The sequence below is a fragment of the Onychostoma macrolepis genome, chromosome 14 (genome assembly GCF_012432095.1).
Source record: "Onychostoma macrolepis isolate SWU-2019 chromosome 14, ASM1243209v1, whole genome shotgun sequence".
Classification (NCBI taxonomy): domain Eukaryota; kingdom Metazoa; phylum Chordata; class Actinopteri; order Cypriniformes; family Cyprinidae; genus Onychostoma; species Onychostoma macrolepis.
In genome coordinates, this window is record NC_081168.1 from 18,715,287 (window position 1) to 18,741,805 (window position 26,519).

The 26,519-nt window shown below is 36.4% G+C and overlaps 1 protein-coding gene across 14 annotated transcripts in view; it reads left to right on the plus strand.

Moving 5' to 3' along the window:
• Nucleotides 1-26,519, plus strand: part of LOC131553612 (transcription factor COE3) — a 122,561-nt gene that overhangs the window by 60,744 nt on the left and 35,298 nt on the right. The gene's annotated exons all lie outside the window — the stretch shown is intronic.

Here is a 26,519-nt window from a genome sequence, read left to right on the forward strand (position 1 = left end):
TGTTGATACAAAAATTATTATTTTTATTTTTATTACAGCTTTATAGCTTAAATAACTCAATAAATACCAATTAATGTAAGTGCTCCAAAGTCTTGCCCCATTCACCATCATTATAAGTTTTAGTTAAAATTATGTTTTGTTGTAATAAACTGTTGATTGAGCTTAACTTGTACTGAGGTCAGAATATTCTTTTAAAAGTCCAAGAAGGCTGTTTGTCAAAAGTCAGGTGTTTTCTTAACACATTCAGACAGGACAGGTTGCAGATGGGGCGAAATCTCAGCTTTTAAGGGTGTCAATCACAAATCGCCCACCCCCTCCTCCTTCTCAAAACCAGCAGTGGGTATTCAGGGGTCTGCATGCATTGCATCACTCCTCGTGTCGGCGAGGGGCTTACGGAGGGCTTAACCACTTCGCCGTGCCCTCTCCCCTAATCACAGTTCGCTAAGCCCACCTGTCAAAACACGCCGCCACACCAGCTACAGATCTGCCTCAGTCCCCCTTAATTAGCTAATCTAGCTCGGGCTGCGCGCTGGGAAAACGGACTCGGAGGGAGAGAAAGAGACTGGCAGCAGTCGGAGACTTCCAGCCCGATTCAGCCAGAACTCTCTCTAATACCGAGCTGCATGTGTGTGTGTGTGTTTAAATGGACGTCGACTTATGCTGTACAGTGGAAACTGTCGATCTATTGATTTGAGTGCGGCTGACAGGCCCAAGGCACAAGCTTAAGTATTATTAGCGATTTTGCAGTTTGGCAGCTGGTCATTAATTAATGCTCGATTTCTTTGACAAACAGACACTTTCTCAGGCTGTTATTACTGTAGACCTTCTTCATCAGACCTCTGGGTTCTCTGAAATTCAAATACCATCAAGCCCACAGTTATTCACATTTCTCTGATGTCTCTGTACGTTTTGTTTTTCCAAAAGAAATGGAAGTGATAGCCTTTGTGACTCTTGGCTCCAGAGCTGGAAGTTTGCGTCAGGGGTTCGTCCGCCCACAATCTTTGTTACTCGTGAGCCATATCCTGTTTGATTGAAAAAAAGAAGAGTTGCTTTCAAAATTCATTTCAGTTTGATAGTGTTAACCGCCCTAATGCTTTCCATGTTGCCATTGTAGATTGTTAGTACAAATCGTGGGTGTGTTTTGCTCATCTTTGCATAAGATTGCATGTCCAGATGTTTCAGGCTCTATTCTTGTGTCTCGGGTCTGTGCTACAGTGTAGGTTGTGTTTTTAATTTAAACATTGAGAGTTGTGCAATTATGTATGTGTTTCACCTTCACCTTTGGTGGAAGTCATAAAGCTACAGTGTAGAAAAAGGATACATATAATGCTAATTGTATTTCTTTGTGTTCTTTTTTTTAAAAACAGTTTTTATCTTCTGTCGCAAATGTCATTTAATATAATATAATATAATATTCTGTCAATATTTTGTCATTTATTAATTTTAGTCTATTTGATTGGCATATAATTGTAGTCAACAAATTATTCTTGATAATGTACAAACAGACCAAACAAAAAAATCTGATTTCAAAAAATATAATATTTTACGTTTCTGTAAATCTTCATGCTTTATTAGATATTGTTATTAATTTGTATTTTTTATTTTTTTTTCAGTGATTTTCATTGACAAGATTGTTAAGATCGGCTAGATTTATGGTACTTGCATAAATTTTCAGAAATTCTCAGAACTAGTAACATCCTTGTTTTATGTAGTTGGAAAAGTTTATATGTGTAACTGTTACTGACGAGAGACACTCCCATTCCCAGAGGAAATGCAAACAGAGAAATAGAAGAAGGAAGTTGCTGTTCATTCCCAAGGGAAGGACTGGACAGTTTTAGTGGAGTTTCATGGACACCCTGACGTTCACACAGTCAGAGCCAAGGCTGCTGTCTGATTCAGCAGTGATTTTCATCCCGGTACACTCAGCTAACCTCTGACCCCTTCACTCTGCACTTTAACCCTCTCATGCCTGACAGACACTCGCCTCTTAAGAAGCAGCCCTGAGAAACCCAATATAACTTCCTCCTCCAAACAAAACGTCTAAAATCCCATGCGTTTCGCAATCATGACGAATCGAGAACTTTAATTAAAAGCAGTTGTGTGAACAAGTTTCAATCGTAAGTACAATAATAAGTTTGTGAATTGGACGTACAGAATATTCCCAGAGAGTGGTCATCAGTAACAGATACCAAGACGCTGGCAAAGTGTGGTGTTTTTTTGAGACTTTTCAACATGAAACAGACATTAGGAGAGAACAGCAGAAATATGAGGAGGGCAGCATCTGTGGCGCGCTGTCTAAAGCTTTAAAGACCATTTTGCTTGAAGTGAACTCCAACATAAATAATCCAAATGTGTGAGAAATAGGAGTGTGGAATAGGTGTGCAGATCCTGGGGGGAAAACAAATCATTATTCAGAACGAAAGAAAACCATGATCAGTTTACAGCTCGGAGATGTGCTTTTGAGATTATCTTTTTTATTTCAAAGAAGTTGTGTTTACTTTGACTGAGAAATATAAGAGTGCTTCATACTAGATTTTTGGTGCAGACCCAACATTTCGATGTTGTGAAAGTTGCACTTGAAAAGGAAGTTTGAGGTTCGATATATGTGAACGCTGGTCTGGTACTATTTTGCATCCACACCAAATGAACATGTGAATGCAATCTGTCCTAAGTCATGGAGGCAAACTTCTGATGATAATGTATCAGTTACAACATGATATGTTTATTTATGTATTTTTTAAATTTGAATAATAATAATGATAATGATATTATTATTATTATTATTATTATTATTATTATTGTTGTTGTTGTTGTGATTTAATGTGTATGGAAGTAAAATATTTATAATAATGATAATAATAATAATAATAATAATAATAATAATAATAACAACAACAATAACAATAATAATAATATATTATTGTTGTTATTATTAGTAGTAGTAGTTGTAGTATTGTGCTTTTATGTGTGGAAGTAAAATGTTTATAATTATAAATATTTATAATAATAATAATAATTGTTATTATAATAATTTATTGTTATACTTATATTAACTGTTATGATTAATCATTATTATTTTCTATATGTTTAAAAAACAACAACAGCAACAGCAACAACAACAATAATAATAATAATAATATTATAATTATCATTATATTAATTATTATGATTAATAATTATTGTTGTTTTTCTGTATGTTTAAAATGGGGGTTAAAAACACAAAATTGACAAAAACATGTATGTGAATATGTGAATGTGAACGTTTGAAAAAAGACCAGTCGGGGAAGAGGGAATCTGATGAAATCGAGCTTGAATTCTGACCCAGCTTTTCAACCAAAATAATGTGTTTCATTTGGATAAGATCCCCAAAGTGTTTCTGTCTCAAACAATACAGAAATTCAGCCTATTAAATGTAAAACCTTATTATTCAGTGGAGGAGATCAGATTCTGATCGGTCTGTTTATGAATGTTGTCATAATACCTATTAAGTGTATTTATGGTGCAAACAAGCATAACATTGTCATTGGAAGTTGGCAGAAATGGAAATGGCAGTGAGCGAGTGAGAAAATGCTTTTGGCAGAGCAGCGCAGCGACTGGGCAGCGCACAAGAGCCTTGGCAGCGTTCTGTGTTTTCCTTCAGTGGTGAAGTTGCAATGCCACCAGGGAGGAAAAGGAGTTTTACTGGCACTGAGTGCTCAGGTGCATCCACAACACAAACACACACCAACATCCATCTGGGCATCATTAGATATCATACCAGCACAGAATATTATGTGTTGCATGCGGTGATATATGATTATTATTAAAATCCATACACACAGCTGAGGGAAAAACATGAAAATAGGCTGTAAAGTGTGATGTCTTTATTTGAAATAAGCATCAAAAGGGATTTTGATTAAATCTGCAGGCTTGTACTATACTGATATTTTCCATTCTCGAGCATTAGAAGCATTAGCATTTTTTTTTTCATCCTGAGCTGCTTCACTTGCTCATAATTAGAATGGCATGTTTTATTGACTGTAATAAGGGATCATATTTGAGCACTAATTCAGAGCTGCTCTTATGGGAGGAAATAACTGTCATTAAGCAGGCTGAGAGCTGCCTCTAAATCACCCGGTCAGGCTACACGTACAGAAAAATGCCAAACAAATGGGTGTCGGGTAAACATCGGTAGCTTAACGGCAATGAAGCGAAGCTGTTATGTGCCGCGTGCGCATTTGAATTAATATTTACTTGTTTTGAATGTCGAATGAACTACATGCGAGAGCTTTTTAGAAACGAGCAATATATGTCAAGTGTCCTCAGTCGTAACTGACTAGAAAGTGAGCATAATGTTACCGTTGGCAAACAGTGAGCAGTTCTGGCCTGACATCAGTGGTTAGTGTACACTTCTGAGATCCAGCCGCCCATCTGTCCAGGGTCCTTCTCCAGGAGCAATGTGTCCTTGGACGGACCCCCCGTCCTGGGCATGCTGCGGTAGTGGACTCCAGTATTCACAGACTAGCGGAGCCAAAGCTTCTCTCGGGCCTGCCAGCTCACACTTACCCATGGCTGGGCTTGAGTACGCTGCTGGCGGCCATGACGGTGGCGCCCTGAGGGACTGCTGGCTTTAATAGAGGAGAGATAGAAATAATTCCTGTGATGAGATGATTTCAAATGCAATATAGAGGATTTATGTATTCTTTGATTTAGGTTCAACATATTTACCTTATTTTAGCTAAAGATAGGAAATGATGCCAGACTCAGCCTTGTGTTGCTAACTCTTTACATTTAAGTTTACATTTGCATTTACATTTAGTCATTTAGCAGATGCTTTTATTTAAAGTTAGCTGCATTTCCAAGTAGCAATGACAACACCGGTATTTTTTCCAGCAATAAACTACTTTATCCAACAAATAGCGGTGTAGCAAAATACTAAATCGCTGTTTTTATATTGTTTAGCTGATCAACGATTCAAGTAAATCAAATGGATCACAAATGTGCTGCATTTTTTGTCTTCTATGTAGCAAAATCTTTTATATTTCCTTTAATAGCTTCAGTGTAGTTATCTATTTTAGTTTGCAAGCATTGTAACATACAATAGATATTATTTTATTTTATTTTATTATTTTTTGAGAGAGAATTGAATACTTTCAGCGTGGAATCATTAAATTGATCAAAATTGGCAGTAAAGACTTTTACATTGCTACAGAAAATGTCTATTTCATATAAATTCTGTCCTCTTTAAGTTTCTATTCTTAAAGGAGTCTTGAAAAATTATAATTATTTCCAAAAAAGCAAAACTGTTTTCAACATTTATAATAATAAGAAATGTTCATCAGCTTATTAGAATGATTTTTGAAGGATCATGTGACACTGAACAAAACAGTTAATTTGATTTAATATTGTAATAATATTAAAAAATATTAGTTCTAACTGTTTCGATCAAATAACTGCATTTTTGATGAACAAGAGAACTTTCAAAAACATTAAAAAAATCGAACTGACCCCGAAATTTTACACAGTAGTGTAGCTAAGTTTGACTTTAGATGTTAACTTTTTAAAATTATGAAAATGATGTCATTAATTACTCACCCTCATGTCGTTCTAAACCCGTAAGACCTTTGTTCATCTTCGCAACAAAAATTAAGATATTTTTGATTAATTCTGAGAGCTCTCTGACCCTCCATAGACAGCAAGGATACTACCACGATCAAGGTCCAGAAACGTAGTAAGGACATCGGTAAAATAGTCCATGTGACATCAGTGGTTCAGTCGTAATTTTACGAAGCTACGAGAATACTGGCTGCTGATTACGTTCTGGGGTACTCTCCAAAATGGCAGAAGATGGTACCTTGGGGACAAGAATTGTTGAATAAATTATGTTATTATTGTTTTCTTTGCGCACAAAAAGTATTCTCGTAGCTTCGTAAAATTACAACTGAACCACTGTGTCACATATACTATTTTACCGATGTTCTTGCTACGTTTCTGGACCTGGGAACATTACATTTGCTTTGCCGTCTATGGGAGGGTCAGAGAGCTCTCAGAATTCATCAAAAATATCTTAATTTGTGCTCTGAAGATGAACAAAGGTCTTCCGGGTTTGGAACGGCATGTTTCATTTTTGGGTGAATTAACCCTTTAAGCTTATGTAGCTAGAGTTTTAAAGTACTTTCTCTAACACAACTCACCCTTGGAAGTCTTCCATTATTGTTCTAACCTTTCATACTTCAAGACTTGTCTTTATTTGTTGATGTCTTCTTTTGTTTGCGTGTCTAATTTATGTATGCAATCTGTTCTTCAGAATGAGGGTGTGTCTGAATTGATAGATCAGCCTGGTTTCTTAAAGCAGCGTGCGTACGGTGTTGGACAGGTGAATATGCGCTGGTGTGAACATGTTTAAAGCCTGTGACAGCGTAGTGTACGGTGCTTAATAAAGGCCGTCCTGTATAACGGAGATGGAATGCTGGTAACTGTGATCTCAGCTCATTAAGAGTGCTGTCATCATCCCTCACGCAGACACACACGCGCTGTTCGTCACCTCACCTCAGCCTGTAATTAATCTTTACCTTTAAAGGGTCTTACCAGCCCCTCCTCTTCCAGTCCAAGGTGCATTAACACCTCCGCAACAGCTCTAAAGAACACGTCAGTTTGTGCCAAACTGTTTTAAAAGGTAAAAACAGCTTGATGAAGATGCACTTCAGAAAAATCAATAAGCGTTATACAAGAGACTTCAGACTGACACTTCGAATGGGGTCCGAGCCTATATCTCGTCTCTCTGTGAGTGTTGGTGTGTGTTCTCAGTGAAAGGAAAATGAGATTTGTACCTGAAACTACAGGGATGCAGTTTGTGATTCTCACTAATGCAATTCGGCCGACTCTCCCTGTACGTGCAACTGGGTAATGTTGCGTCAAGTTCAAACAGCATAGAGTAATTTTAAATAAACGAAGTTCAATTTCCCGAACCACATCATTGTTCTGCTCTCTCCACGGCGAAAAACGCTCCTTTCATCTCCTTTTGAAGAATCACTCCATTTTTCGTCAGAAAACTGACTTGGGACCGGGCCAGACGGTAACACAGAAGCTGATACCCATTTACACGTCTATCTTGTTTTAAACTGATTCCAATAAAACAGCTTGCAAATTTAATGACAGTTGAGATGCAGCCTGGGCTCCTGGAGTCTTTGTATTCCGGTTCAACTGGAGCATCAGTTTTCACTCCTGCCTGTACCTGGATCCCCCACCTGAATCAGTTACACACTGCGGTTAGCAGTGGAGGGGAAAGCAGTTTTTTTTAAGTAACAAGTTACAATGTTGCATTACCCATTATAACTGTAATTAAAATACCAGTAACTTTTGTAGTACTTCTTCCTCATCACGGTCTATTTTTTACACTGAAAGTGATTTTTTTTTTAAATGGGAAGAGTATAACATAGGCTGTTAACCATGCTAGAGTTAATTGTGTATTGTCCATATAACCAAGAAAAATTTGATTTTAAGACTTGCTTTCAGTTATAAATTAGTGAAAAAACAAGTGAAATTAAAAAAAAAAAAAAAATAGTAAGCCAAAACACGTATATTCAAGAAACAATCTATTCTTAATATCTTATGCCATGTTGCTTCTCAAGTAAAATTAGTATATTTCCTATGCAAATGTATTATATTATATTATATTGTATTGTATTTTACATCTTTATATGCCTATAGATTTTTACTGGAAAAAAAATTAGGGTCAGTATGATTTTAAAAAAATGTATTCATACTTTTATTCCACAAGGGTGCATTAAATTGACCAAAACTGACAGTAAAGACCTTTACAGTGTGTAAATAAATAAATGCTGTTCTTTTGATCTTTCTATTAATGAAATAAAAAAAAAAAAAAACATTGAAAAAAATTATCAAGGTTTCCACAAAAATATTAATGATTTTATCATTGACAATAATAGGAAATGTTTCTTGAGCACCAAATCAGTATATTAGAAAAATTGCATTAATATATTAAAATAGAAAACAGTTATCTTAAATTGTCATAATATAAAAAAAAATATATATATATATATATATATATATATATATATATATATATATATATATATATATATATATATATATATATATATATATATATATATATAGTATTGTTTTTGCTGTATCTTTGTTCAAATAAATGCAGACTTGGTAAACATAAGAGACTTTGATAAAAAAATTTACCAACCCCAAAACATTTGAACACTATTGTATGTAGGTTACATATTAAATAACATAGAGCTGCAGTGTTAAATATGACCCAGCATGAGGTTTCCAATTGTATTTTTATTAAACAGTGTTATTTATTTGAGAGCGTAACGCCTGTTACTCTCACTGTGAGAATTTAGTTTTGAAGTGTAGCTCATTACGGCTAGACATGATCTGAAGAACTCTAAGCCGTTATAGTGTGTAATGCAATATTCTCTGAGCGCGTGGTTTGTGTCTGGCTCAGATTTTGCGGACGCTGCTCATTGTCTGGGATAATGCAGACTGCCACGATGGCCACATGGCAGGAGACGTCCACCCCTGGCAGGGCAGAACTGCTGACGGGGTGGCTCTGATATAGCCTAGAAGAGATGAATCGGACCCAGCGACAACAAAAGCCAAATGACACGAAAAGAGTCGGACGCATGGGACTTCCTGTTTCCTGTACAGGCGCACGTCAGAGTTTGTTTACCGGTGGCTGCGCTGCCGGCTGTAATCAAAAGAAGGGTCGGGAAAACAGAAAAAAAAACAAAGATTGACACCGACCATACAGCCCTTGACAAGCCGCCTCGACGCGTTTGTTCAGCAAAATTAAACACTCCGGACTTTTTTCACCTGCTCTGGCAAGCAGCGGCGCATATGGCCCGCGAGTTAAAAATAAAGACAATGCGCATATATTATCATACATAATGCAGAACGACCCCCATTTAATATGCAAATTCCCTGAAATATTACTGAACACCTTCTGTTCAGAGCGAATACATTTGAATTTGCAATTAGAATTATCCTGTATAATTAATGAAAAGCGTCAATTTTTGGCTGCTTACTAATTTGATTAAACATGTTGATGAGGCATTTAGCAGGCCGACTGAATGGAGACTGAAACCGGACTAAAGCGGAGGAGAGAAAAATCCAGAATCGGTCCAGTTCCCCCGCGACCTTTCTGACCTGACTGCCTGGCTCGAATGTGCATGCATTTGCATGTGTGTTTGTTTGTGTGTGTGTGTGAGGTGGCTTTGGAAAAGGGTGGGGGTTACAGGCAGAGCAATTAGTAGGGCTGCGTTTCGTCTGGCCATGTGTCGTAGATGGCAAAGAACAAATTGCTTCAATTGCGCCATGGCTTCCCCTACAAATCAGGGCTGTGTAAGTGTGTGCGTGCACTTCCCTCTCTCTCTTTCTGCTCACTTCCCATGTTTCCTTTCTCTGCGAGAACATGGTGACATCATAAAACGTTGCAATAAGGAGAAACAGGTGACTTGAACAACAGCAACTCTGCTCTGAAAAAGGCCCGGTGACGTGTTTACAACAGAACGAGGGGTGCAGCTAAAACTTTAGCTTTCTACTTTAGTTTTTATTCACAGTAAGCACAAATCGCAGCTTTGAAAAGCATTCCACAATGTTCCTAAAATATCATTGTCTATTTTTGCTGCTGAATAAAGAGTTTTATTTATCTTTCAGGTACATGTTTCCAGCTATGGAAGATTATTTCTGCCGTTATTCTGTATTTAAAGAAATAGAATTAAAAAAAAAAAAAAACTTTTTATCGCACAATGTTTTTTGTTTTGTTTTGCAATTGTAAGTGCAATTAACAAGCTTGTTTTAGCCAAGGGATAAAAATCAAAAGGTAAATGGGATGCTCAACTCTGATTTTTTTTTTCCTTTTGCAATTGTGAGTTTATGTATATCTCACAAATCTTTTTATATCACACAATTCTGATTTGTGAGAGATAAGTCAAAATTGTGTGATAAAAAGTCGCAATTCTTTTTTTTATATCCTGGCAAAAACAAGCTTGTTAATTGTGACTTTTTAATCTCACAATTCAGACTTTTTTTACTTGAAACTTTTTTAAGTTTTCTGTTCAGATTTGCGAGTTTATATCTTGCGAATTTATGTTTATGTCCCACAATTCTAAGTTTTTATCTTAGAATTTGCAGTTTTTTTTTTTTTTTTTTTAAATCCGAACTCTGAATTGTGAGAAAAAAGTCAGAATCGAAAGATAAGTCGCAATTCCTTTTTTATTTATTTATTTATTTTTTTATTCCATGTCGGAAGCTTCCATAGCCGGCAGTCCCCGATGAGTCACTTATTCCATTCGGAAGACCAAGAAATCTTAAAAACAAACAAAACGCTTTTATAATGCCATGGCAGTAAAATGACATTTACTCTCTGAAAGGCTCCAGAATTCCAAGATGTATAATTTCTCATGCGCTCTACTGCTTTTCAACCATCACATTCATCCAGTATCCAAAATTCAGCCAATCAGATCGGGGCGATAAGCCTGTTCCCAGGGAATTCTGGTGTTGTGCGTGCGAGTGTGCGCGTGTTTGTTTATGCTGACCGTTTTGATCTTGACTCAGCCTCCTGTTGCTATTTGTTACGGCTCTGTTTGTTTTGCGCTGTATACAGTATCCATATTATACATACACAAACTCAGTTGCTAAGATGACACCGGACTGGCTGAAGATCTTGAGAATGAGAGAATGAGAGAATGCGAGTGAGCACGCCCAGCAGCTGATGCTGAGATAATTCCTTTGTCATGAGAGGTATTTGGCGAGATCAGTGCGGTGGAGGGTGTGTTGGTTTGTGACCTGCGTGATTGAGTGCGTATGCGCGAATGGAGTGTGTGGGGCTGGGACGCGTCCAAGATTCGCACCTGCACTGCTCTCTTTGGGCCCCTTCTTCCTGTTCTTTTTTGCTCTCCATCCCTCTCTGTCCCTCGGCACGCTGCCATGCTGAAATATTGGTTGTTTTTATAGCAGTTCGGTTCCACTTACGCAGAACTTTTCCCTCCTTAGAGTTTCATTGATTATTTGAATATTGAAATGCAGGGCGTTTTTCCTCCTCAGCTGTTCTTTTAGGAAAGAACTTAATATCTCAATAGTTTCTCATAGACAACAGTCAGGAGAGAAACTTTGTAGTCTCCTGCTTCTCCGATTTTTCTCCTGTGAAAAAAATCTTTTCAAGAGTGAGTGGTTTTTGTGACACAAAAATTAGTTGCAGGTCTTTCAGCAATTTGAGTACGGAGCTTTTTCATCAAATTAGCTATGCAATTCACAATTGAATTCCTTTTTTTTACTATTATTTATTTTTAATTTAATCAAAAAATTCTAAAGTAATTTAAATTAATGTAATGAATACATTTATATTTACATTTATTATTCTTTACATTTAATTCACAAAAAAAAATTACTTAAAATGTTTAAAATTTATTTATATATTTTTATTTATATATTTTTCATTTAATTAAGACAATTATAATTATTCTTTAGCTTTCTTACCATGTGTCAAAAACATGGTGACATCATAAAATAAAAAATAAAAAGATATATATATATATGCATATACACACACACACATCTTAATTTTAACTTTCTATAATTATTTTGTAATTTAATTTAATTTAAATTGCTTTCATTTAAATAGTTATTAAATTGCCTTTTTTACCTTGTATGTCGAGCACTGTGTTATTTTTTTTGTGTCTCTTTTAATTATTATTTTATTTTTGGAGATACAAAGTTTTAATGAAACATTAATGAGATCTACAATATGTCTCTTGAGCTTTGTAAGAGCAACGTCTGAGCAGTACAATTTTTCCTCTGGGTGATGAAGTCCTCCACAGGCATGTGGGCTCTGTTAACTCCTCTCAGACTGCTGAGGAGGTGCTGTCACACCATAGGGCCTCGGGCCTCCTCGTCATTTTCCTCAGCCCCTCACTCTGTGTTATTAGTGCCAGAGAGACCAGCTGCTCCCACAGCTGTAAGGGAGGAGGTGATTTATTAATTGAGTGGCAGCTTTTTTTAATCTCACACGTTCTGACGGGACGTGACAGGAGTTGTTCTCTCTGTTTGTCCTCCTTGGAAAGTGGCACCGTCCCCATGCTGCTCTTTTGTGATATGGGAACTTGTGTGGAACAGTCCTGAAAAGGAGATCCCAGCCGTTGTCCTCTTAATAACGCAATACATCACGCATGACGGGACGAAAGTCTAATAGACTATATAGGAGAGTGTAAATCTCACTGGACACCGCTAACATCACTTATCAGATCTTCCAGAACTTATCAACACATCCGCACAAATGAAATACGCTACAACCTGGATCCAGTGCCGCACCAGGATCAATATGTTGACTTGTCTGATCAAATTCATTCTCTGAGATCTTTTTATTTTCTATTTCCTCTCTAAATTACTCTGGCCACTTTTATCACACCAGAAAAAAGAAAAAGTTCTGTTTGTGCCGCAGTGATGAGAGTATATACTCCTGACACATCTGAGGGCAATTCATATTTAAATCCAGGCATTCTCAGTATATTTCATTATAAAATAACCTATATTGTCTATTATTAATTTATTCATTCTTTACATTTATTCATTCTATCTCATATAGATTTAGATTTTTTTATTTATAAAATTCTATTTCATTCATTCATTCATTCTATATCATATAGGTTTAGATTTTTTATTACTAATAAAATTATATTTATTTATTTATTATAAATGTATTATAAAAATAATGTGCAGATTGTATAGATTTATTGGAGACCGATTATTTGGGATTGTAGATTAATTGATAAATTATTATATAAATATCATTAAATAATAATAATAATAATCATCATCATCATTATTATTATTATTAATATGTTTAATACATGCAAATTATTGTTTTTAGAAATTATATTTAGCTTCTGATAAGAATATGAAGGTTAAGCCAGTTTAAAATAATTACATCTTATTAAATAACAATAATCATACAACAAATTAAAGACTCAGACAATGAACACCATATAAAATCTACTTTTACATTTATAATGGACTATATATCTTGACATTGACATTGACATCTTGCAAGTGGTTAGGTGTGGAGTGTTATTTGAGTGTTCCCTGTGAGGCTAATATTAATTTTGATGTGAGCTAATTAATAATTAATTATTAAAAAAGTTAATAATTTCAACTGAAAAAAAAAAATGCAATTTTTGCAACTACATGTCAACTAACTCTCATTAGAGTATTAGTAGGCTTAGGTTAAGGTTAGGGTAGAATGTTGACGTACTTGCAAAGTTACTTATAGTCAGTTTGTCTGTTGGGGAACCATCAAAATAAAGTGTTAGCATATATTTAGCAGATATACTACTAATACTACAATGACTGCTAGTTGACATGTAGTTGCAGATGAAAATAATCAAACTGATATTACAATAAAAATAGTTCAAAGCACATGTGTCATATTACACATTCATCTGATCTGATATCTGATCTTATGGCTGTTTGAGAAAAAAATTATTATTATTATTATTACTATACTTATAAGTGGTCTTTGATTGCTTTAAGTAGCATAAGTGCTTTAAGACTTATAATGCATTATAACTAAGAGACATATAATCCATTGTAGCTTAAGTGGATACAACATGTTCACTGTGTGTTATAAATCATCTTTCTCTTAAAAGCTATAACCACAAATAAGTAAATATTATAATACATTAAAACTGTTCTTACGAATATTCATAAGATGATATGACATGTTATAAGGTTTTTATAATGCATTATGCATTCATTATAATGCCTTAAGAATGCTATTATAATGTATTTTAAATATGGGCTTCATAGAAAGTGTTACCACAATTTTTTTCTGTTATCTCTTACTGTACAGATAGTGGTGTCCCCTTCTGACAGCATGTTTTCTTCTATAACCACTAATAAGCACACAGCACTTGTATGCCAGCACAGACCAAACAGTCTACCTCAGTCACGCTGGATTTAATGGCGCACAAATCACATAACCCCGAACCCCACAGCACGCTACAGTTTAAATCTACGATCCCAAGTGACCGGCCTCCGATAAATCAATACGCTATCTGAGCGTAACCGCCCGGACGAGTACATAGACTAAATCCATTCTGCTGTTTAACAAACAAGAGCGTTTGTGTTCAGCAGGTGTAGGTTTGCAATCTGGAGGCAGCCGTGGATAAACGCTTGACCTCTCTCTTTCCCAGCATTGGCAGCTTTCTATCATTGTCATACTGTTACTCGTTCACGTCTGAGCTCACTCATCACTCAGGGCTTTTCTGGCAACTTTGAGCCTCACCAGACGAGATGCTGATTTGAGAACACGGGGAAAAAAGAGTGGCATTCATCAAATTTCCGCGGAATGTAAATCAAAACATAAAGTCTTCACCTGCAGGCCTGGATTCCAAGCAGCACTGTTGAACAGATTCTCATTAAGTCAAACTCACCCCAGCTGTGTACACTCATAGTCCGCCTGAGCGAACAAGAACCCCAACTTTCCTCTCGCTTTGGAATCCTCTCCGGGGACTGGAACCAACGACCTATTTCTGATTGGCAAGCCGTACCCTGGTTCAATGTGTTCTTCCAAACAAAGCCCCATCAGGAAGAAAAGAGGAAACTTGCATACGATTGAAAAGATTCGGAGAAGATGTTGGCGATTGTGTGTGTCTGTGTGTGTGTTTCTCTGGAGTGTGTAACTGTCCTCAGTTCTGTCCAGGCCAGCACACAGCCAGATGGTGATGCTGGGTTCACCTTGTCCATGACCGTCTCCTCAATGCAGCAGAGAATGAGGTGTGCCAAACAGATGGATAATATCTGCTCTGTGATTTTAAAACCTGCATCTGGATTTTTTTCTCTCTTTATCTCTTTCTCACTCACACTCTTTTCACCCTGAATGAAGAGCGAACTTTCATCTTTTCTGGCAGCCCAGCCCCGTTTGTGGTAATTCGATTTTGTTTTCGGTGGTGTTCGCGTTCAGAATAAGTTCTCTCCCTCCATTATTTGTGTTCCCGTCGTGTTTAATTAAACCCAGTGTCTGATGCTCCCCAAAATGGCTGCTGCTCTCTAAACACTTCAAAGCTCGTGCAAATTACATTTACTATGTAAGCATTGCATCATGTGTGCATTTCAAATCAACATACTTTATCTAGGGCTGATACGTCGGCTCTTCTTCGTTTTGACTTTGTCTTTTCTTCTGCCCCACTTCAAAAACAAAGCAAAACACAGTCGAAAAACAGCCCGACTAACCTGGAGGTGTTTGTGTTCCTTGTTTACGAGGTTACGAACACACACGGTTTTGTAAAGCTGTTTGAGAACGGCTCAAGTTGCACGTGTGTATGTGTTTGTGCGGATTTTTCTCGATTGACAAACAAACGACGGACGCGGTGCTTGAAAAGGTTAAAGTGGTATGAGTGATATTAAAATGAGGCGGATGAGAGGCAAGCCCTAGGCGTTATTCAAATGGAGGAGTTATTTTTAATTTTGGTTCAATAAAGCAAGACGTTCAGCCATCCCTACCCAGATACTTAATTAAATACTTCACACACTATATTAGTTTTGTGTTGCCTGCCGCCGGTTCGGAATGGTAATAGCCATAAAGAGAAACATTTGTCTGACAGATAAAGTGAGGTATAAATCACTTTTCCCCCGAAGAACGATTTTGGAATAATAAAATACTCCTGTTTGCTGGCGTGAGAGAAATTATATTAGTTTCTACTTAAAGAGGCAGAGGCTATTTCACTGGCTGACTCTTTTATTCTCCCGGTCTTAAAGGACTCTCATATGTATTGTGGTGCACTCACTTAGCCCTCTGATTTACCTCGCGTTTGGCTTTGGTTCAAACGCTGGAACATCTGACTGTGGAACTGGATTTCAATCCAGCATATCTCATATATTTCACTAAGTGTTAAGATTTTTCTGATTGTTTAAAAGGGGTGGGAATACTGTCATCATTGGCTTTTTCATGTTGTTCCAAACCCATGTGAATTTAGTTGTAGGAGATGTAGGGGCTTCATACTTCTTGGAATTTTGGGCTTAATTTTGACAGTGAATTATCATCATTTACCCTCATTGTATGAACATTTTGAGAAAATGATAATGGGAATGAATTGGACTGGCCAAATTTGAATGTGAAAGGATGATTTCTGCAAAAGCATTATAGACATATAAACCTTTTTAAGATTTTTTTTTTTTGCCTTTATTGTGATAGAACAGATCAGAGCTGACAGGAAGTGAAGTGGGAGAGAGAGGAGGGGGGGATTGGGAAAGGTCCTCGAGTTGGGATTCAAACTCGGGACACCCGTAGCGCAACAGTGCACTGTAAAAAAAATTCTGTAAAATTTACGGTAAAAAAATGGTAGCTGTGGTTGCCGGAATTCTACCGTAAAAAAAACGGTAACAACATTTTAGATTTTACGGTTTTAACTTAAATTTACAGTTAAATACCGTAATTTCATTAACTGATATAATGTTAATATACCAACCTATTGAAGTACTGAAATCTGTTTTGGACCTTTGAAATACACTGATAACCACCAAATGCAGGTGGTGATGAGAAAGTCACATGATGAACCAAAGCCCATCACAAACAGCTTTTAAATAATAACATATATAGAAGGTGCACAGTGTCATTCACACAAGCACTAAACACCATCATGGTGAGACTCATTAAACTGAAATATGCAATAAACATTAATTTAATTAGATGTAACATACAACCCTAATAAACATAACTGATAAGAAAAAGCTAAGAAGAAACATAGTTATTTCAAAGAAAAAACATCAAATTCAAACAAAATTTGAAATGCAATGCAGGGAATTCTGGCAACGTCAGTTTACGTTTTTTCCCTGTAAATTTTACAGGAACTTACCATTAACTATTTAACAGGTTTTTACTGTAGCATTTTCACAGTTTTTTACTGTTAAAATCACAATCATTTTTTACAGTGTGCTGTATGTCGGCGTACTGCCCTCGAGGCTATTGACATCGACATATACACTTTTTTTTTTTCTTTACATGCATGCAATTATGAAATACATGAATAGTATTTTATTTGATTTATTATTTTTAAATATTTTTTATTATATTTAAATCATTTTTATTATTTTATTTTCAAAAAGAGTGACTGGAAACAGAGACTGTCTAGAATCTAGATAAAAATTATAAAAAGGCACCATAGCAGTGTCATATAAGTCCATTCATATGTCCTATAACTTTGTTTTAAGAAATAATGGTAACACTTTAGTACAGGGACCAATTGTCACTATTAACTAGTTACTTATTAGCATGCCTATTATTAAAATATTGACTTTAATAAGTAATAATAATGTATTCTGCATGACCATATTCTACATCCCTAATCCTACCCAATACCTAAACTTAACAACTACCTTACTAACTATTAATTAGCAGCAAATTAGGAGTTTATTGAGCAAGAGTTGTAGTTAATTGCGTGTCAATAGTGAGAATTGGACTTTGAAATAAAGTGTGACATAATAAAAATGTGTTATGTTTTAAAACCTGCAAATTGCAAAATGTTCTTGTTTCTCTATTTTTTATATTCCTTCTTTTTTATATTCTTTGTCCTTGATTTTGTTTAGATTCTGTGATATTTAATCTATACTCTACTTATGGCCTTTGATTAAGGATTTTTTTTCAGCAAACACTGATCATTTGATCTAACAGCTAACAGTGAAAGCACTGACAGTCGCTGTAGCGTGCAGTGACCTCACAGCTTCATTCACTCCCTCCCCTGAGTAAGATATCTCCCCACGGACAGCTTCCACCAGCCGAGCGGTGTCGGACGCCCATATTTCTCACTCTTTCTCCCATTCGGAGGGTTTTAACTGGTGGCATCTGGTTCACTGTTTCTCCCTCTGTTCCCCAATATGCTCCCAATCTGTCCACAGGGCCTTCACGCACTCTAATCTACAACTTCATCTTCAGTGAATATATCTGTTCGCTCGCTAGGCTTTGACAGGGCCGCTGCCGAGGATTAGTGCTGTCTGACAGCGCGGGATGTTCGGGATCCCATGGACTTTAGAGTAGTTCAGCCTAAAATGAAAATTCTGTCATTATTTACATAAGATCTGTATGAATTTCTTTCTTATGTTTTTGTTTTTGAATAATATATCATAATATAAAGCTTTTCAATATAATAAAGGTGCATGAGGAAGCGCCAAAATGACCAAAACGCACCATAAAAGTTTAATAAAATTGGCCTACAAAAAAAAAAAAGAAATAGTAAATAAAGACTATTGAAGCATGTTTTACTGCTTCAAAATTTCATGTTTGCTGTTCCTTTGTAATAGTTTGTGAAATTTACTAGCAATTTCTGAAGATAAAAAAGTTTTGTGCCTTCATTAAAGAAGTTGCTTAACAAATCATTCTTGCTTTCAGTGAATTGTTTGATCCAGTTCACAAAACTTTTCTGAATGATTCATTCATGAATCAGACTCATCCAGTGCTCATGTTCAACTCGCTGACTCAATGATTCAGTCACAGTGGTTAATGGCCCACTGAAAAAAAAAGTGGAAAGACGTGGGTGAGTAAATAATGACAGAATTGGGTGAGCTAATTTTTTAGAACAATCTTTTTACATTATGCTGTTTATTTTCCTCAGTTGTAATGATGCATGGGAAAGAATGCCACTAAGAAACCGCTCAGCATGCTGTACGCTGGTGTTTTGGCAGTGAGAGAGAGACTTACTGTAGGCTTCCACGGAATATCTGTTTCTGCTGTGCTTTAATGAGGGAATATTCCCGAAATTAATACTGCATGACAAAAACTCTTTTTAAGTCTTTATGGCTCTTCCTGAGATTAAGTGGCCTCAGAAAACACCTACCATTTCTCCTCGTCTTTCCACCCACAAAAAATCCTTCCACGCTTCCTCCCTCTCTCCTTCCCCATCCGTAGCGGTTCCCTCTGTCTGAGTAGAAAAATCCAGCAGGCCTGTGGGTGAAAAATGGGGCCATTTGGGCTTGTTTGTAAGTTCTGTCAAGAAGCAGCACCCCTGGCCTGGCCCGGTTAACAAATTGGATGTTTAATCTGGTGACATTCCTATCTGGGCCAAGGGCTAATGTATGTGTCTAAGAATAACCGGCCAGCAGGCCTGATAGATGGGAAGCTATTATAGGCAGTATTTAAATCTGAGCGCACAATTCCTCTATTTCCATGGTGGAAGAGTGACAGCTTGATTTCAACACTGGGGGGCTTGGATAGAGCTGTCAGCCTACACACATCAAGGAGGGATTTTCTTTGTTTTCTTTTCTTTTCCTCCATCGTCTCTTCCTTCTTCGGCTTGATTGACTGGACAGGCTGTTAACCGTGATGGTTGAGATGGAAGACAGTGTTGTAACGGGATTCGGGAAGTAGATATACTGCTTACAGGCTTACCACTTCAGTTCTTGACTCGGGGAAGGATGAGGAGATGGTCAGTTGGATCAGTGAAGGAGATTCTGTTTTCATAGTCATTTTATATGTGTGTGTGTGTGTGTGTGTATGTGTGTGCATTTTTGTGACAAAGGAGGACATAAATTTGTATAATGACAAGGGTATGACATACGTAGGTATTACAAGGAGAAAGTGACTTTTCAGGACATTACCCCATGTCCCCACTTTTCAAAACGCTTATAAATCACACAGAATGGAGTGTATTGAAAATCTGAAATAGCAGAAAGTTTCCTGTAAGGGGTAGGGTTTGGTGTAGGGTTGGTGTAGGGCAATAGCACATACAGTTTGTACAGTATAAAAACCATTACGCCTATGGGATGTCCCCACTTTTCACAAAAACAAACATGCGTGTGTGTGTGTGTGTGTATGTATGAATGAAACACTATATTTATGAAATCTGATTTACCTTATTAACATACAGTATATTTGCCTGATTTGCAAGTTTAGATTTTTTAAATTATGTTACAGATAATAATATTAATTAATAATTACATTTAGATATAAATATAAAATACAAAATACATATAAAATATAAATGCAATGCACGTATTACACACACACACACACACACACACACACACACACTCATGAGGAGATATGCTTATATAATACAATAAATGAATAAAGTCCATTTGTATTAAATATATTATACATCATATATGTTTATATAGTTTATATTTACATTTATTTAGAAAATAAAAATAATAACCTCTCCTCATAAATAAACAAATGAATAAAAACTCCTACAAAATGATAATAATAATAATTATATATATTTAGTAATAATAATAATAATAATATATATATATATATATATATATATATATATATATATATATATATATATATATATATATATATATATGTGTGTGTATATATATATATATTAGTGCTGTCAAACGATTAATCGCATTTTGTTTACATAATACATATGTGTATACTGTGTATATTTATTATATATATATATATATATATATATATATATATTTAATATATAAACATAACATATTTTTCTTAAATATATACATGCATGTGTTTGTATATATATATATATATATATATATATATATATATATATATATATATACAAACACATGCATGTATATATTTAAGAAAATATGTTATGTTTATATATTAAATATATTTATATATAATATAATAATACAAATATATAAATGTATATACATGTAAATATTTTCAAAATATATACTGTATGTGTGTGTCATTACATATACATAATAAATATACACAGTACACATACATATGTAATCAAAAACTTTTATTTTGGATGTGATTAATCAAGATTAATCGTTTGACAGCACTATATATATATAATTGTATTATTATTTTATAGGAGATCAGACCCGATGAATGATGGTGGTCAAGTTTTCATTATATATGAAAGTGCTTTCTTAGGAATCAGGTTGGATTCCCTTTCTCACCAATAATTTCCCTTTTCCTCTTCACTTACTATTTTAAAAAGTGTTTACAAATTGTAAAAAGCATTATACCCAAAATTTGAGTTTTGAGAATCTCTTTAACCCGTTAGTAACTTGATTTCTCAGTGTAAATCAGGTCTCAGACTGTTCTCAGAGCACAACACACCGTGTCGTCTCCCCTGCTGATCTACTGTCAAGTCTAACGTTTGATGTACAGCAAAATATTATCGTAACACATTCACCCAGTCTCAGATGCATCAGATGGTGACCAAATCATCTGTAAGATCTACTTCTGTTTCCCTGCAGTCTGTACAAAGTCACTTTTGACATTTGACAGTCAATTAAGGAGTATGTTGTTTCATAAAATATATATTTATTGGGCTGAGTATAATGATTCAGACTTCACAAGGAAATGTGGTTTCTGTTCACATAATGGGCCGTGTGAAAGTGTGGCAGGTTTCTGGGGTTTCGTTTATGGGCGTAATAAGTGACTGTGCTCTGTTCAGGAAGTGCAGCTTGCAGTAATTTCTGATCCATTCCTCCGTTGTGAGGTCAGCCGTGCTCACGTGTTTTACGCGCTCTCTCTTTACTGCATTATGTCATGGATTGATTTTGATTGGAGGTACAAATTTGTACTTTGCCATGGCAACAGAGGCCAAAATAATGCTTAGGAGGGTCTTGAGGAAATCTGATCGCAAAGGAGGAGCAATTGTGTGAGTGTGATTTGAGTTGCTTCATCTTCTGTCTCTGCCGTTAAGTACAAACAGACACAAGGACACTGTTCACTGATCCAAACAAACATCCCACCATCAGGGTTTTTGCAGGATCTTCTCATTTCTTATCTCTCTGTCTGTACCTCCTTCTTTCCCATTTTCCCAGAGTGCAGATGGTGAAGTCATGGATTCATTTTCCCATCCTTGTCTCTAGCAATTCAGCACTTTGTTATGAGATAGTTATGAGACAGTTGTGCTGCGTACTTAATATTTTTGAGGGAAACGGTGATGCATGTTTTTCTAATAGTCTTTAATGAATACAGCGTTCAAAAGAACAGCATTTATTTAACTTTTTTATTTTTTACTTTTGATCAAATGGTTCCATGCTAAATAAAATAATTTATTTATTTAAAAAAATCTTTCTGACCACAAACTTTTACATTTGAATTTATTTTAATAGATTTAAAATATTATTTAAGGGGATATTTGAATTTCACACAGAAATGAAAATTCTGTCATTATTTACACATGTATGACAAAATATTAATTTTATTTTTATTTTTCAGTGTTTGTTTGGTTTTGTCCATACAATGAAAGTCAGTGAGGTTCAAAGTTAATGTGCTGATCCCATTGACCTTCATTAAATATACAAAACCAGTTCTTCACAATGTCTTCTTTGTGTTACACAGAAAAAAAAAATGGAATAAGAGTGAGTAAATGATGACAGATTTTTTTTATTCTGGGTGAACTATCTCTTTAATCTGCCTTTTAACAGGCAGATGATTTTCCTATTCTTAAAAATCCACATACATTCCCTAATGTTCCCTTCATGTTTTACAAACTCCCCAGATGCATACAATATATATATATATTTCCTATTCATTCAAATGAAATGCGGAGGAGATGCTCATCTCTAATACGTGCAGGAGTCTGTGAGCTGTATAAACTGTTTTTGTACTCATAACAAAGGTAAGGTAGATGCAGTGTAAAGGATGAGACTAAGGAGAGAGAGACAAAGATCCGTTCTAGAGACTGTTTGAGTGCCTTATTAAATATTTAGTCTGATTGTACACGGTCCTGTAATTGCCATCTTGGCTAGTGAATAATTGATGACGTGTAGGAGAGCAAAGGAGGGCCCCAGTCTCTCTCACTCTCTCTCTCTTACGCACATATCCACACCTTGCCTTTTTTATACACCTTTATTGTTAATATAATCCTGTCCTCATTAACTAAAACCATCCTGAATTCAGGACATACTCAGTAAAATGATATTATAACCTCTGGTTCGCTTCCGGAACGTTCTCTTTGCTATTATACAAAATAAATTATTGGACTGCACTAAATTATTGCCAGAAATTCTATTACATGGCTTTAAAATAATTACACACGCCGTTAGCTACAACCAGGCCGTTCAGAGGGCTAGACAGAGCAAGCACAGTCAAATGGTTGTGCTTTGATTCCACCTTTTCTGACACAGCGAGTTAAATGGATATCAGTCAGTGTGTTGAGAGAACCGAACATTGTGAATGGGACAAAAAGCAGCATGCTAATGTAATGCAGAGACTACGAGAGCAATCGCCTCCCGTCTTAAGCATCCCAAAGAAAGAGCATCTTTTCATAGAAAGCAATGAGTGCTCGCAGCAAACGGTGGCCGAAAATTGGAGCCATGGCAGCTTTTAAAAATACCTCTGCTGAAATATTGATTTTTTTTTCTTCTTCTTCTTCTTGCCTAACGTAATAAGTGAGAGACTCCAGGGATGTGCGTATGTGTGTGTGAGATGATGGGTGAGCAGACAGAGATGCCCTTTTTCACACATCACGTGAGGATTTTTGTGTGTGTATATGTGTGTAAGACTCTTTCAACAAGATGTATTCTGAACTATAATTATAGTCACATACTCTTGGAAAGTGTGTCTGCATTGTAAAATTATTGTTTTTTTGAAGTTATAAATAAAATATGTTATTGGAGTATTTGAGTATTTGAGTTTTACAAGATAAAAAGTTATTCAACGTAAATTTCATTTTTGAATGAATATCCTTTTAGTTATTTCCGTTTTTTCCCCCCTCTTAGATACCAAGGATATTGAATGGTAATCTGCATTTTATGAGATTTTTCTCCAGTGGCACTAATAATCTCCCACGTGTCTCCTCTAGAGTTTTGGAAAAGATCTCAACAATATCTCAAACTGTGCTCAGATATGCCAAGACACCAAAGTCTGCAGTAAAATGTTTGAAATCTCCATATGAACTTATCAAATTCTTGAGAGACCAAATTATCTGAGCTGTACTACCCACAATAATCTTATACGGCTATACTCATACTGCGCCTCATTTCTTTGTATTTTTATTTCTCTTATGGAGTTTTAGGAGATACGAAGTTGAGACTTCAGTGAAACACAAAAGCAAACCCTATTAGGTGTCCTGAGCTTTGAAAGAGTAACAGTTTTCCTCTGGGACTTCTAATTCCATAATAATTTTGCTCAGATTTTACACTTTGCTCTTTTTTTTATTAACAAGCTCTCAGGTTTTGTCCATCAGAGTGACTAAAACATACCACCAAACATACCATTTGCTCACCAGCATCACCCATAAAACAACCCAAACTCCCTTTCTGCATGTATTGAAGACTTGTAAATAGTCAGGTGTTCAAGGTCAAGTCTAGATGAGGGGCTTTTCTCAGAGCTACAGGTGAGAGACCCTGGCCTTCACAGCCTTCTAGTCTCTTTATGGCCCCAGAGCCCCTTCCTTGCCAGTACCTCGAGTTAGAGACAGAGGGATGGGGAGAGAGAAGTGGAGAGGGTGCTGTAGACCAGCAGTAATTCCTGACTCGGAGTTGGAGGCACATTAGGGACTGACAGGGCCACACATCCCCCTGTAATTGATTGCAGGCCAGCGTAATGAGGTGACGGCTTACAACAGAGACGCCAACTCCCTCATTATCTTTACCCACTTTTTTAAGAGCAGAAAGAGAGAGAGACAGCAAAAGACAGAAAGAGAGACAGAGAGAAGGATGGAGAAAAAGAAACGTTGAGACTAATAACCGAGCCCTGGCTCTAGAAGGTCATTAATTATTTATGTTGTTTTAATAAGTTTTAGATGGGGAGGGAGAGGTTCAGCGTGAGAGTTAGTCTTTCCCTTCTCTCTCTGTCTTTCTCTGTCCACACCTCAATTTCGCCTGTTCTGTCATTCTGTCTTTTCCTATAGCCGTCTGTCCGTTTCATACTGGGGTCTTTGCATCACAGATACAATATCAGTCATTGCAAAGGCCTCGAGGGGACTTCAGGATGACATGTATCCACACTTGGAAATGAAAACGCTCTGTATTTCTGAAAGTGACAATGATATGATACGATTGTTGTATATGTGATTCCTTTTTTTTTTTTTTTTGCTTTTATTCTGTCATTCTGTGCTAATTAGCAAGGATAATGTATTTTAATTATTTATTTTCAATAGTCCAATGGCTGCTATAATGCTGATATGTCTTTTACCTGTATATATGATAGAATTTCTCAAATATAGTTATAAATATACATAAACATAAATATACCATAGAATTTTTGTATATAATTGTAATATTGACTTTTTTGTTAATTACGCAGTATAATGACATTTATTTTTATCGTTGCAAAATATTTGAGAATTGCAACATCTCTAGGGTGAGCATAGAAAAATGACCCCATAAACATGCATTTCTGTGCATTTCTTGATTTTAGTCTAAATATTTTATGTGGTTATGAACAACCGGTTCAAACTTGCTGTTGATACAGCTTAAATTGCATTTAACCCAGAATATTCCTTTAAAGTCTGCTGGTTACACTGGACTCTTTCAGAATCTGCCCTTCTTGTATCTTTCCACTCGCCCCCATTTTCCTGTCTGAGATCTCCGTTCCACCCCGAGCCTTGTCATCTAAAAGCAGCTCTTCCCCCCTCATCCCGCACACTTCCAAACACTGGGCTAGTCCTGCTCCGATCCGAAGGGAGCCGACCTGCTTTGAAGTGTTGCCGCTTTTCCAGGATGAGACCTGGAATCTCACATTCCCTGTCAACTCCTGCCCAGTGGCAGATGGAGAAGTCTAGACCTACGAGACTCTCTCCAGTCACGTGCTTCTCTCTCCCCCTCCACGCCCTCATCTCTCTCTCTTTCTCCCCCTCTTCTCTTCTGTGTTTCGCCACTCTGTTCCAGAACCGCCAAAGCGGGACGGGTTTCAGCCCACGATTCAGGCAGGATTCTCTACTTTCAGATGGTGACTGGGGCGGTGTATAAACACAGTACTCCTCTAATATCTGAGAAGAGCTTCACTTACAGCCCTTGTCTCCTGCTGTGTTTTAATTCAATCCTTATTGATCCATATCTCTCCTTCCAAGGACTCCAATATCATATGAATGGAGCTCAGGGATGGGTTCCCCATATTATTGTATTCCATGGCCATAAAGGGCATTAGCAGCCAACAGAGCAACCCAGATCAAGTATCAGTCGATACCAGCTAAAGAGAGCAGGCTTTCTCCCTTTCTCTCCGTCTTTCTCACCGGATTTCTCTCTTTCCTAGCTATCTCTCCATAAGAGCGCTGATGGGGTTAAAGTATATATGGTGATTATGTCATGCGGTAAAGTGTGGTTCTAAAAAATCGCTTGAGTTAGCACCGTGTGTTTTTAAAGATATTGTTACTGTCTTATTAGGGAGAAATCAATGGCGTCTGCAGATGCTGGCCATTTATATAGCAGACGGGGCTTCTCTCGCTGCTTTTTCTCCCAGCATCCTTCTCTCTGTGCGCTCCGTGGGGCGGCAGCGGCGGAGGTTATCCTGTGGTTAATGTGACATGGCTGTCTGCGACCTTGCTGGTTGTTAACTGCCCGGATTATTATTGTGATAATGTGGCAATTAAAAGGAAAGCACTCCATCAAAATAGTGGGGCTTATGG